We start from the raw sequence: 15,052 nt of genomic DNA, 5'->3' as shown, positions 1-15,052 counted from the left end.
CTTTCCAAGTCTTGCCTTGCTCTTCCTTAGCCTTCAGGTTCTAGGTCAAACATCGGCCTTTCCTGGGCTGCCTTATCTGATGTAAATACTCTCCTCCCGGCACCCAGCTTTCCCTTTATTATACACTCACCGCTGCAGGGAACTGCTCACTTGAACACCGTCTGCCTTTTGCAAGCAGTGTGCTCAGCAAGTCAGGGTTCCCATCTGGCTTTTCCTGTACCGGGTTCTTTTGAACCGCACAGCCTAAAGTCAGTTTACCCGTAAGAGGCCCTATTTGATACACTGTATCTAAGACATCCCAAGTGAGGCTCTGCGCCTTAAACTTTCCAAGACATTGATTGATGACTCGTAACATGCTAGGAGGGCAGGCTCCTCCTTTCCTGTCGCTTTCTGGTCAGGCCACCAGCCCTAGCTTTTGGTGCAGGAGGCTTCCTTGAGAAAGCAGTGGCACTGCCAGAAACTGGCCAAGACCTTTGACATGTGGTTGGCCCTAGGCCTTGGTCTTCCCTTGGAAGCAACCAGAAGGATTTTAGTAATTAAGTGGGCAGTTGTCTTAGTCAGGGTTCCATTGCTGTGAAGAGACACAATGGCCAAGGCAACTATTATAAAAGAACATTTAATTGTGACTGGCTTACAGTTTCAGAGGTTCAGTCCATTATCATCATGGTGGCCTGCAGGCCCATACAGTGCTGGGAGAAGGAGCTGAGAGTTACTACATCTTAATCCAAAGGCAGCAGTAGGAGACTGTCTGGATCACGTAGACCAGACATAAGCATGCGCGTGCGTGCGTGTATGTGTGTGTGACTTCAAAAGCCCTGCCTCCACAGTGACATCCTTCTCTACATATTCAAACCACCGCAGCACTGTGTGCTTAGGTAGGGCTAAGTCTGTCCTCAGAACCCAGTGGATTTCCTAGGTGTACACCAATGCTTGTTTCATGATAGCTTGCCCTCCTTACTAAAAGCCGCATTCTTAGTGCTTCAAGTCACCTTTCGCTTCTCCTCTGTTCCACGTCTTCCACATCTCTCTGGCTGACCATTTGCCTTTTGTCTTGGCCTGACGAGTTCTCAAGTCTTGCAATCAGATCCCGAGTACTCCCTTCCTTCCCCTCTCCCGGTCTCCAGGAGGCTGACAAGGCCTGGACTCTTCGGTGCCTGAAGGCTGTTTTAAGGACTTCTGGGGGCCTGAAGAGACGGCTCAGCGGTTAAGAGCACCGTCTGCTCTTCTAGAGGTCCCGAGTTCAATTCTCTCCCTCACAACCATCTGTAATGAGATGTGATGCCCTCTTCTGGTGTGTCTGAAGACAGCTATAGTGTAGTCATATACATAAAATAAGTAAAAAAAAATAACAAAAATAATAATAATAAATAAAAAGAACCTCTCTCTGACCTTCACAGACTTCTGCTCTTAAACATAGTTACTCTTCAATTTCTGGCTGCTGACCATGTGACCAGGGGTCAAAGGTTCTCCAGACATTCTCAATGCACTGCCCTTTTCCCCGAAGGCCCCTTTGCTCTTAATGCTGACCCTTGGCTACTTATTGATTTGAGGTTTAATCTTCTGGGTCACTGTTCCTTCATTACTCTCTTTTTTTCTTTTCTTTTCTAATCATTCCTTGTGATCAGTTTGCATCACCTCTGACTGTATGCTGGCCATACCCTACCCGGTACTTTTAATCACAGGCACGGTACTGACATACTCTTTAAAATGCCGTGTCTTTCTGCTTGACCACCTTGTCCCACGGCTTGGTTAGTGATAGGAGAGCAACACAATGCCTCAGCCTTGGCCTGATGGTCTTTATACATCTCAGGCCTGGGTCCACTTGTGCCTGCTCTGGCTGCCGTCTCTTACTGCTCTGAAACATGACAAATGGACTCATGACTATAATCTGTATCGTCAGCACTTAATATACGTGTTTCCTTCTAAATCTATATGCTTTTCCATGTCTAGATGTCAGCCTCGTATAAAGATGGGAACAGGAGAAATGGCACAGGGGCGTGGGGTGGGACTAGCCTAATCTTTTAGCTTCCTAAAAGTATTAATCTGCTTCAATCTTTCTTCTTTGGAGTCCTTATTTTTTGTGTGTATATGCGCACTTGTGTGTGCCATGGTGTAAGTGTTGTGTGCACACATGTGCGTGTGCTGAAATTAGAGGGCAGTTGTGGGAGTCCATTATCTCCTTCTACAGTGTGGATCCTGGGATTTGAACTCACATCATTAAGCTTGGCAACAGTCAGCTTTATCCACTGAGCCATCTCTCCAGCTCTGGACTTCAATCTTTCTACTCAGCAAGCACTCTGTAACACCTAGCCTTAAGTAAAGGCTTAAATAACCAAAGGGCCCTAATACAATTAAATTAATGAGACCTCTGCTAGGGTCTGTTGCCTATAGCTTCAAATGCTCTGAGCTGAGGACTTGAGACAGCCCTGAGAAATGTGGGGTTCTCCTATGTGTATGGATATACTAAAACAACTCTGAATCTCTGTAGCTTAGACTGCCTTTAAACTCTACACCCCCAAAAGTTCTGTGTAAAGGGGTGGCAAACATTTAATACCCAAAGCCTCTCTGCAGGGAATGCTCAAGGAGAAAAGGTAATGGTACCGAAATTCAAATGGGACTCCTCTCCCCCAAGGCCAACTGTCCCTACAGGTGGAATAAGAGGGCCAGCATCAGAAGGGCTCCCTCACTCCTACCTAAAGCTACTCAAGTTGCATTCCTGCCTTTGGAGTAGTTCCTAACACTGGGCACACTGCTGAAAATAATTCAATACATACTGAGATAGCTGGGCTTGAGAATCAGAGCCTGGCCACTTCTATACCCAGCCCAACTATCTGCTTGGCTAATAGTAGCTAAGGGCCAATCATGGAACGTATACTGAATCATGCATTATATGTGCAGTGGAGACAAACGGATAGGACCCCTCTGTGCTAATAATTGTCCAATTATACACTTATAAACCTTCACACAAAGGACAAGACAGCCCAGTACTCAAGGGAACGAAGTACAGGAGACTGTGGTCAAGCCCTTTCCTCTACATTCATCCCTGTCTATGCACATGCTTGCTTCCACCAGTCATAGGGAGAGCAGGTGGCAGAGCGGCTATCTCAGAGGCTGCAATTACTCTATGTCATACTTTGAGGGCACTACTATCCATCTTAGAGTATTCACAACCACTGTTCAAGACAAGAAGCTTGCTGTCTCTGTGCTATCCCTCCTTAAGACACAGATGAGAAAACAAAGACAAAGAAAAGCAAAGGTCGTTGTCTAAGCCCTGATGGGTAAAGATGAGAAGGTCTACGCTCTTAACCACCATGTAACGCTCTTGGTCCTTTTTGGGGTTCTCTTCCTAGAGATAATACCTAGTAAATATTTATCTAGTAAAAGTCTCGGGGCTGGGAAGATGGCTCAGTTGCTAATGCCTGTATGAGGATCTGAGCATGAGGATCTGAGTACAGATACCAGCACTCGTGGGAGAGCCCAGGACTGCACTGCCTATCTGTAATGCCAGCATGGGGGGGAGGGGAGAGACAGGTGGATCCCTGGCATTTAAATGGGCCACCAGACTTGCCCAGGTCAACTGGGTGTTAGTTGTCTTGTCATGTGTATGTGGTTGTTGTGGATGAGTCTGAGGGTCCTTCTGGGTAGTCTATAAATGTAACTGGGAGAGGGGCAGATTTGACAAAACCTGATAATACAATGCCTGCGGCTGGGCGCCAACTCATGCTGGGCACTTTACATGCAGGAGGCGAGGCTCCAAACTGGAATTTACAGTTTCTGACTTCCCAGTCACTGTGAAAAGACACACGACTGGAGCCAGAGGATGTATGTGTTGGTTTGGGCTCTGCTTGGTCCTGGCCATTGCTCCTGAGCCTCAGAACATCTACCTATGCCGTGGCAACTGCTGGAGGTCGAAGCTACCAGCAGTCAGTCGGCATGGCCTCCAGAAGACAGCTGAATGTGGGCACTCTCCATGCAGGGCTCAGACCCTGGAGCCAGGAAACCAGGAATGCCTAATGCACTTGGAGGGCTATAAATAACCCAGAGCGATAAGGAGGTGTTTGGGGACTGGGGATCTGCTGAACTACAGGGAATGGGGTAGGGGGCTGAGGAAGTGACATCAGACAGGGCAGTGGTGAGGAAGCTGTCAAGGTCAAGGGTGCAGATTTAGCTTGGAGGAGTTAAATCCAGAGGCCGCAGCTCCAGCCCCGGGCTTCAGGAAGGATGAGCCAGTGCGCACACATTCATGACCGTTTAGACACATCAGGATTTGGGATTTTCTATCAGGTGCATCCCACCTCGAACTCTGGGGGAGATCCTCCTCCTGCAGAGAGCAAGGAAAAGGGCTCTGGAAGGACCCGGGGGTCCCAGTGCAGTTTAAAGGAGCCAAGCTTTATCATGTCTACAAGCGAAGAAGCTGTCCCAACCCTACCCTTTCCTAAAGGAGTGGGGTGGACATTAAAAATATAGAGGGGTTGGGGATTTAGTTCAGTGGTAGAGCGCTTGCCTAGCAAGCGCAAGGCCCTGGGTTCGGTCCCCAGCTCTGGAAAAAAAAAGAAAAAGAAAAAAGAAAAAGAAAAAAAATATATAGAGGGACTGAAAGGAAGATAGCACAGAGGTTAAGAGAGCTGACTGCTCTTGTAGAGGACCTGGGTTTGATTCCCAACATCTACACAGTGGCTCACAGCTGGCTGTAACTCCAGTTCCAAAAAATTCAATGATCTGACTTCCAAGATCTCCTGTACACACACACACACACACACACACACACACACACACACACACACACACACACACACACATAAACACATACATATAAAACAATAAAAATTTAAGAACCTAAATGGAGGTTGTCATTCACTGAGGAAGTAGACCCCTTGCTAAATTCAACATCGGCCATAGGATCTTAGCAAAACTGAACTCACTGGCTTGTTTGGGACAGAGACTAATCCTCACTTTGCCCAAGAGGATTACCGGGTTTTAGGAAGGAGCTCGCATGCACTGTTTTTAAGCCCATGCCAAATGTGTCTGTTTCCAAGATTCGTTTGCTCTTTAGGATGGGAAATAGCATCCCATGCTAACTTGACATCTGAAAGTGTCAGGCCTAAAGGTTTCCCACCTTATTAGCCAACCTTCTCGTGCCATGCTTCTCTCCCTGGCTGAAGCTTTAGTTCAGCGGAAGGACCATCTATAAGGTAGGTGAGGCGTCTAAATGCAGCCAGAGTGCAGGAAACTACCCAGCGCACACATTCTCAAGGGCTGATGGTGCGTCTCCACCTGTCCCCGTTATTTCTATTCTTCCTTTCATTACTGCACATAGTGTAATGTGGGCTAGGATGCCCTATGTCCGTCCTTGGGTGTCCCTGTGTGCTGAAATTTTTGGGTCCACTGACATACACAGGTTGCATATCCTAATCTGAAAATCAAAACTGTTCTCAAACCTAAAACTTTCTGACCACAGAGATCCACCTGCCTCTGCCTCCAGTGTGCTGAGGTTAAAGATGTATGCTACCATGCCCAACCTCCAGTCATTTCTTTTTTTAAAAAAAGATGTATTTATTGTATATAAGTGCACTGTAGCTGTCTCAGACACATCAGAAGAGGGCATCGGATTCCATTACAGATGGTTGTGAGCCATCATGTGGTTGCTGGGAATTGAACTCAGGACCTCTGGTAGAACCCCCACCCCAATCATTTCTAATAAAGGACATTTGGCCCATGTCACATGGCAGGACAGATGAATCTGTGACCTCGGTCTGGCCCAGCATTCTCAAAGTCCCATTTGAAAATGTTACAGCTAGCACCTGTGTGCTGCTTCGTGCTTTACAAAGTCCTTTACCAAGCAAATGTAATCTTTGCAATGATCTAGGGGGTGTTACAGGCAACTGAAACACGGGATATTTAACATATCACAAAGGGATGGTAAAATACAGAGCCTAAGCTACAACAAGCCCCCAAGGATGCCTTAACGACCTTTTCCCACTGGGTCACTGCCCGGAGGCTTCCTTAGGTACCTACCTATAGGGTGGAAAGTTCTCTAAAAAATAGTGTCTCAACCCATGGGTCACAACCCCTTTTGGGGTCAAAAGACCCCAGAGGTCGCATATCAGATATCCTGCATTCAGATACTTATCTTAAGACTCCTAACAGTAGCAAAATTACAGTTATGAAGTAGCAATGTAATAATTACATAGCTGGGGGTCACTGCAGCATGAGGAACTGTATTAAAGGGTCACGGCATTAGGGAAGGTTGAGAACCACTCTCCTAGATGAGCCTGCAGATTCCTCAGGGAGGGCTGACGTGGGTGATTTCTGACTGTCTTCCTGTCCCTTACCACCAAGCAGCTTAACCTTCATCCAGAAGACACAAATGGTGCCAAATGAGGAGAGACTGAAGGAGCTTCCGGTGTTCTGAGAAAGCTCAGGGACAAACTCTGTCCCCATCTGTGACTGCCAGTTTTCACACTCTCCTGGGTTTCCGGGACCTGCCTGCTCTTCTAGGCTGGAACCAACACCTGCCTTTGATACCAGGTCCTGGTCTCATCAGTGTCAATTAAACAGACAGTTTTGGGGTACGAAAGTCCACAGGACAGCAGGCAGGGAAGCCAGTGATCATTAGACTGGCTGGGCATAACAGGGCCTTCCGCACACTAGGCATTAGCATACAGAGGCAGTTGCCTTAAGGTCCCACAGGGCAGTGACAAGCCAGGCTGGGGCAGAAAATGCCCTGGGAGCTGTCTATCAACCCACAGGTCTCCTCCTGTTGCAACCCTGTCAAGCCTGGGAAAAGGACAGAACCCAGAACAAAGGGGGGAGTATTGGACTGTGACCCCACTTCACGAATCCAGCTGTGGACCGCTGGCCTCCGCCCTAGCCGGACCTGGCTCTGTAGGGGAGACAGCCTCCCTCACACCACACATTCCAGCTGCTAGTGGGGAAGGGGTAACCATGGGAACCAACACAAAGGGCTGAATGTTGGAGGAAAAGACTGGAGGCGACCGGGAAGAGGCTGAGGGGGACTTCAGTCTTGTGGTCTACTAATGGCAACCAAGCCTACTGTAGTGAGACTGAGGCTTGGTCAGGGCTTGCCCACAGTGAAGCCCCAAGACCTCAAGGGTGGAAGGGCAGCCAGACTGGGGCTAATCCTGTAGGGCCCTCTTTAATACTTTTCCCCCATTTCAGTGTGTAGTGTCCTAAAATATGCCTGCCTGTCGACCACTGAGATAATACAGTTCATTTAGATCCCCAGAGAGATACACAGTGACATTCCTGCCAATACAGAGCCACAGACTACACTTTGCAAAGGGCCCCTCCCTTCACCACAGAGCTCCTGAATGTGGAGAGCTACCCACTGTGTATGCTGGTGGTGTGTCCAGTGAATGCTCCTTAGGTAGTTGAAGTGGCCCTGAGATTCCAGAAGTCTAGGGAACTCTACCTTAGAAAGGAGAGACAGTAATTTCATGTACCCAGCTCAACGGTCAGGATGAGGGCTGGGTGGGGAGGTAGGTAACAGTGTCCTGTGCTGGTTAGCTTTTTGCCAACTTAACGCAAGCTGGCATCACCTGGGGAGAGGGACCCTCGACTTGAGGCACTGCCCCCATCAGATTGGCGTCAGAGTCCATCAGATTGGCCTGTGGAGGATATTCTTGATGAATGATGGATGCGGGAGGTAACACCTGGGCAGGGGATCCTGGGATGTGGAATAAGGCAAGCTGAGCCAGCCAGCGGGTGAGAGCAAGCCGGGTAGCAGCCTTCCTCCCCGTTCCCACCCTGACTTCCTTCCACGATGCGATGGGCTGTGATCAGGACTTCTAAGTCAAGTAAGCCCTTTCCTTTCCAACTTGGGTTTGTCAAGTGTTTTTATCGCTGTAGGAGAGAGTAACTGTGGTACGGTTATACGGCATTTATATCTACATCCTGCTCCTCCGTCTTCACCAGCACCCTTCATCCTACTCTACCCTACGACAGGATTTATTCCTACTGGATGCTTTAGGTCCAGGTTCTTCACAGGCTGGAAGCCAAGGGAGTGCCAATGGAAATAAGTAATTTACGAAAATATTCTGACTTTCCCTCCTACATAACAATGCTGAGAAACGCATGCCTTGCCTTCCCATTCTCCTGGAGGATGAAAACTACTTTAGCCAGCACTGTCACTCCCTGCACAGCTGCCACAAAGTCTAGGTCGGAGCCCTAGAGTTTCAGTTCATGTTCTGAGGGACTGGCTTACTAGGATTGACTTGGAGCTCCTCTGCTAAAGTGTGAGGACAGTTTTAGAGTATCCCTCACAGGTGGACTCCAGGGGGCGGAAGAGCCCGCCTCTCCGGCAGTACCCCTTCCCCAGCAACCATTTAGGAGTTCACTCAGAGCTGGGTGTGGTGGAACACAACTGTAGTCCCTGCTCTGCAAAGGATGAGACAAGAGGATGGAGAATTTAAGGCCAGCCTGGACTATACACCAAGACTGTCTCCAAAAAAAAGTGTGTGTGTGCATACATGTGCCAGTGGGTCTATGTGCATGTGTGCTACGTGCATGTGTGTTTGTGTGTAAATGTGTGTGCGCATGTGTGCATGTCTTATGCATGTGTATAAATGCTGGTGAACACGTGTGTGCGTCCGTGTAAGCTGTGTGAGCTGTGAGTGTGTGTCCGTGTGTGCACATGTGTTTGTGTGTGCATGTGAGAGTGTAATGTCTGTGTGTGTGTGTGTGTGTGTGTGTGTGTGTGTGTAGTCAAACACTCCTCCACCAGTGTTCATCTGCATGCAGTACCTGAGGGTGACACAAAGGCCAGATATTATTGGTGTCGCTCTCTTCCTAGGATAACTGATTCTCCAAAGTATTGCTTTAAAGGAAAAGGTAGTCAACGTGTGTTATGAGCTCCATCAAGTAAGAGAGAGGGTAGATCTGTCTCCAGCCCTGGCACATCCACGCACTCTATAAGCTACTTGATCTCAGCTGTGTCTTGAGTTTCCTCACTTTTAAAGGGAAGTAACAGTGCCTCCCTTACAAGGGTATGAGGACGATCAAAGTGGCCAAGAGAACTGGCAGTTTCAAATGGGGCTGGAGCCTCAGTAAGTGAGTATTAGCGGGTAAGTAAATGTTAGCAACTAAGGCCCGCCCGCCTAGTGGCTGGTGTGTGATTGACATGTATGTTGCCATCTTATCCAGTAACAGCTTTTCCCTGGAGATGATAATCTCTGCTCCTCACAAGCAGAAATGGAGGCGGAAGGATTCCCTGCGTCACCAGGAGGCATCCTCGCTCAGGTGCAAATCCAGGTCTTTGCATTGTCAGAGTCCGTGACCTTTCTACTACCCTCAGCTGCCTTTATGTAAGACTATTTTTGTTGCTATTTTTAGTAAGGAATAATAGAAGAAAACCAGAGTAAGATCCAGTGTTTGAAGAAATAACACGAGTGAAAGACAACCAGGATCTTACATCTTCACTTTAAGCCATAGGCTTTGGAAACAAAACACAATCCATGAAAAACTAGACTCTCCAAAGACAATGCCCTGGGTTCTGAGAAACGGCCCCGACAGAACGGTGTTCATGATCCCATCGGGCCAGAATCTCTACACACTCTAAGCACAATGCCCACCCATTCACTGCTGCACTCCTGGAGATGTCTTGGGTCATGTCTCAGAAATGTTTACTAAATGAATTAACCAATCCAACAACAAAATGTCTCTTTGGAGTTGGCAAGGCATATAACATCTTCCCCAAATACCTGAATGGAAAGAAATAATGGAAACTTATTGGGTTAACTATTGTCCTTCCTTCAAAAAATTTTTTTCCACTGGAAATTCAAGTTTTAATAATTCATCCTTTTTTTTTTCCCTCTGTTTAACCCTGGCTGTCCTAGAACTAGCTCTGTAGACCAGGCTAGCCTCCAACTCACAGAGATCCACTTGCCTCTGCATCTCAAGAACTGGTGATCAAAGGTGTGACACCACTACCTGGCTAGTTGTCCCTTTTTAAAAAAGCAAAACAAAGAAAGTGTCAAACTTGATACAGAGACCTAGAAACTTCCTTTTTCTATCCTCATATCTAGAAAGATCATGGAAGATGTCTACGTTTAATCTGGCTTCCTACAAGATACTTTTAAGCCTCATTCCAGAAGGAATTCACCTTGAATTACCATCACAAAATCAGTCTTCAACAATGAAGTTTGCCTAACAGACACTTTCTCTCTTTGATGAAGCTTTAAAGACAAGTCAAGCCCCTGTAATTTTTTATTTTATTAAAACAATTTTTTCAAGCTGGGCATGGGTGGCACACACGCATCTTTAGTCTCAGGAGGCAGAGGGAGGTGGATGTCTGAGTTTGAGGCTAACCCACACAGAGAAAACCCTGTCTCAGAAGAAAAAACAATCATACAATGTATTTTCTCCACTTCTCTAACTTCTAAATCTTCCCCAGCTCCCAATCTCCAGCCTCGAATTTTTATCTCTTTCAAAACAAAAACAAAAGGCCAGTAAGACAAAGATGACGAAACAAAAACCCACCCCACACCCCCAAAAAAACAAGCAAACAAACAAACAAACATGGAGTTTGGTTTAGTAGGGGAAATGCTAATATACCCAGCAATACTTCAAAAGTAATTTTCTCTCTGCTACTGTGTATCAATTCTAAATTGTATCTTGGTTGGGGTGGATCCCTGTGACCTTTGGATGGGTAAAATCCCCACCATACCCAAGCAGAGATCTTGACTAAAAAGAAAAGACTAGGAATGCGTGCTTAGCAGTTATGCTGTCATACACCTTCCCAGCCCTGAGAAAATGAAGTGGCTTTAACCAGAACTGTAAGTCACTCACTGTATTCACCACAGTGCATGGAGAGACAAAGTATTAAGCTCAGACCAAGCTAAACACTTAACCATTCTCTAGCTCAGTCCTCCCACAGCCTAAGAAGGAGGTGAACAGGTAGGTACCATTCAGCATCCCTGAACTGCTCATATCATGCCAAGGTAACGTTACACACATCTAAAGATAGAAGTGGAGGGCGAATTGACTCTGTGTCACCCTGGAATGGGATTTCCTTTCCTAGTTTAGCTAGTGTTGTGTCAGGTTCAACAGGGTTCAGTAACTGCAAGCACCTATGTGACATTGAGTACAGAACGCAAAACTCTTCTGTCACCACAGAAACTTCTTTTTCCATTCCAGTCCGTTTCCTGGGCAACCGCTGACTTCTGGTATCATTGGTTAGTCCATAAAGTGAGTGGTTAGTTGTAACAATGTAGCTTGGGGCTAGCGTTTGGATGTGAGAAGCCCAGATTCCAACCCAGTCAAACAGCTATGTATCATTTTTCGTCTGACTTCTTTTAATTAAACCAAAGCTTCCGAGATTCATCGAGGTTTGAGTATTGGAAACTCATTTTTGTTGACTGAGTAGTATTCCACTTGCGTGGGTGTGTCACGGTCTGTTTATCTGTTTTCTTGTTTGTGGATGGATGATTATTTCCAGTTTGTTTCTGTTTGGTTTGTTGTGACATTTGTGAATAAAGCTGCTATGGATACTCTAAACAAGTCTTTTTTTTTTTAATAGACATTTATTTTCATCTATTTTGGATAAATATCTGAGAATGCATATGTTGCATGTCAGTTTGGTATATAATTAACTTTACAACAAACTAATATTCTTAACCCCTGAACTCTACTCCCATAAAATGGCAGTAACTTATTAACACGTTTTACTTTTTATATATGGTAAGTTCCCTGAAGGCAGGGAACCCATCCCAAGTTTCTAGGATGCCTCCCACATGGTAAATGTTTGCTAGACAAATAAGTGGCCATTGTTCTTTCTCTTGTTTGGTGTTATGGTAGCCTAAGAAAATTAATTTGGGGCGTGCAAGGAAAAAACGACAATCAACAGAAGGCTGTGGAGTGGGGGCGCTGCTAGTTCAAGGGATGCTGTCTGGACAGACTTAACCCTATGCTTCCTTTTGCTACGACCTCCCCTGGAAGGAGAGGCCCTCTGTGACCTTCCAGGAAGGAGAGTGGCAGCTCCAGGTCAAGTGATACTCAGGAAAGGGAGTAAGGTGTCGCTGAAGCTGAGGTCACAGGGTGGTTAGAATTACACACTTCTGTCAAACAGGCAGGCGAGGGGAACAACAATCCATGAAATTCTACCTTCTGCAAGGAACCAACAGAGCCAAAACACTGCTGGGGTCCTCCAACCCTCATTACATGGACACTTGGTTTTGGTTAATGTACCATGAGCTCTAAGTGAACATGCAAGGCACAAAAGGAAACAGTGGTGTCTGAAAACCTTAACTACACGGAAGCGAGACACTTCTGATCCGATTTGAACATTATATAGTATATATGGGTATCAAAATATCACACTGCACCCCATAAGTACGTACAACTTTTACACATCAGTTACAAACTGGTGATTAAAAAACTGTAGCCAGATGTAACTCATGTGGAGAATAACTGAGTTAAAAATGAAGGGGGTAAGGCCAGCAGTACTCCCTCCAAGCCACTGGGGAAGCTGAGGAAGGGGTGTGGCTTGAGTCCAGGATCTGAGCCCAGCATAGATTAGCAGTGATGGGAGAGGGGGTGAGGGCAGTGAGGGAGAAAGGCTGAGTGGGGAGAAGAATGTCTTCAGGCTTGTCCTTCTTCGAGGTTTTCTACACAGGATGACACCCACCCTTCCTCCATTTAAGGGAAATTTTTCTTACCCATAAAACAATTCCTTTTCTTGAAATCACAGAATTGCCTCTGTATTCAACCTATTACAACTTCCTGGAACAGAATGAAGCCATGGGTGGATTTTCTGAGCACTATAGAAAAGACTTGGGAAGTCAAAGCATTATCTAAAACCATTCTCAGCAAAACCATTCTCAGCTTGTCTCACAAAACCGGGCTTCACCTCGGCTAGGCTCAGGTATTTTTGGTAATCTCGCTGTCCTTTGTTCCCAGGTCACTGCAAATGGGAATTTGCTTAGAATCCTTCAACTGTGAGGTTGGGAGAGGTGACCCGTCTTATTCAGGCTGCTACACTGAAGCCATCGCAGGCAGATGGATGTTTGTCCTGTTCTTAAAGTCTCCAGGGAAGAACATTCTCTTCAGCATCCCTTGGTAACCTTCTCCAGGGTTTTATCAAAGGTCTGGTAGGGAAGCTCTGATGTAGACACCAATAAAAATATTAACTTTATGAACCTAGCTACAAGTGCTGGAGCGGGATATGTGGTTGGCATTCTGCCTTACCGGTGAAGGGGTGTATTTACAAAACAGACTGTACAAACACAAGCCATTTGCTAGGGGCAGATGTGGAAAGTCGATTCAAGAGAAATTGCCACAGTAAACTCCATTTCAACCTGGGAACTATGTGAGTGAGTTATTGTTAGTTATAGCATTTTAAGTAAGTTTATCTCCTTGTTGATTCCTGCTTTTTGTTTCTAAAACAAATTAGCATTGGGGGAAAAATAGCCACAGCTCTTAAGTTCTCAACTGATCAGGAGGCTCTGAAAAACCAGGTCTTCGGAAACAAATACACGTTATTACGCTTACTTTTTTTTCTCTCTTCTATATATCCTTTCCCACAACAATCACATAACGCTTTTAAAATCAGAAGAAAAAAAAAGAAATTTTAAAAGAGGAAAAGATTTACGTGATCTAGAGAGAAACTGAAGCAATAGGGGAAACGTTAGTAAGAATCATTGAAATTAACTGGAGTCTAGGCCAGCTTCTGGTGAAATTACTTGGAGAAAAGGTTAGCCATATATCGAAGATGTTTTCTATTGGGAACGTAGTTCCAAGTAGCCTCTAAAGGGTCTTTGGAAACCCATGCACCCCGATAGCTTACAGCATGAATGTGGGACCCAGCAGAAAGCAGTGTCATGCGTCTGTGCATACAACTCCGCGGCAACACAAGGATTGGGTGGGTGGGGGCTGGGGGATAATGCCAAAGGATTAGAGCGGGGAATACACCCCAGCCCTACACTCCACCCCTACGGCGGGGAAGTTTTAGGTCTTTCTGGCAACACAGAGCAAAGCAAATGTCAGCTGCAATTTCATTTTCATGCTACCTGACAGCGGAACAGACTCCTGGAAATCATTGCCTTGGAGCCGGAGCCGGAGCCGGTGGGGGAGGGGCACGCGCGCCCCTCAAAGTACTTTGGGGCCTCTCCTCTACGGTGGACTCCAGAAACATTAAGAAAGGAAAGGCAGTCTAAACTCCGCAGGGGCCCTGGTGGGAAGTAATTTATCAAAATTAAAGTATTTCACAGATCATTTCTTCTGAAGCGCTTTCACGCTGTCAGTCACCAGCAATCCTGTTTGGAGTGGCAGCCCCGCGGACGCCCCCACTCCCCCGGTGAGAAAGACCAGGCCCAGAGTGTCAGCAGTCCCTCGGGGCACGCCACCTGCCCGCAGCAGGCAGGCTGAGCGCCCGGGGAGACCAGCTCCAGGCTGGACGCCCCAGGAGTTCATCTCCAGGCTGGGCTTCTGGAAGTCTCCCGCCCGCCCCTGCCCGAGCCCCCGCGCCCCGCACTCACCATCGCAACCCGGCCCCGCGGGATCCCGGGCTGCCGCCAAGTTCAAACCTCGCGGCCACGGCGCGCGGAGCATCGCCGGCGGCTGCGCGCGCTCAGCAACGGGCGGCGGGCGCGCCCTGCATTTGGGCGCGCGGCTCCCCCTCCAAATGCCGTAGCCGCTGCGGCCGCCTCGGGTCCCCGGCGCGCAGCTCCGTCCCTGCGGGTGCAGCACCGCCACGCCTCCCGGCCGGGGCCGCGCACGAGCCCGCGCTCGCGGCGCGCCGCCACCAGGTAATCCCCCAGGAAGCGTCGGCGATTGGCCAGCGCTGTGCGCTGGATTTGCATGTCAATGGCTTGGCATGGAGGGCGCCCGGAGGCAGGAAGACCCGGAGCGCACAGGCGCTCTCTCCGAAGTCCTCGAAGTCCTCGTGGTGTTAAAGTGAAGGGACCCACGCACACACCCTCTCTCCTTGTCACTTCGCACCCCGCGGTGCCTTCATTACACACGCCACAAACAAGGAGCAGCCTCCTGGAGCCTACGCCGGCTGTCTAGGGGCAGTCCAGTTAGAAATTGACCAAAT

General features: G+C 47.5%; 1 protein-coding gene across 1 annotated transcript in view; it reads right to left on the bottom strand.

Annotated features, from left to right (window-relative positions):
* Window positions 1-14,718, bottom strand: part of Shroom3 (shroom family member 3) — a 66,580-nt gene extending 51,862 nt beyond the window's left edge. Inside the window, 1 exon segment of the mRNA XM_032917159.1 lies at window positions 14,493-14,718. The gene's annotated coding sequence lies outside the window, so the exon portion shown is untranslated.
* Window positions 14,719-15,052: the final 334 nt, after the last annotated feature.

Source organism: Rattus rattus, chromosome 11, assembly GCF_011064425.1.
Source record: "Rattus rattus isolate New Zealand chromosome 11, Rrattus_CSIRO_v1, whole genome shotgun sequence".
Taxonomy (NCBI): domain Eukaryota; kingdom Metazoa; phylum Chordata; class Mammalia; order Rodentia; family Muridae; genus Rattus; species Rattus rattus.
This window is presented reverse-complemented; position numbering and strand designations above follow the sequence as displayed.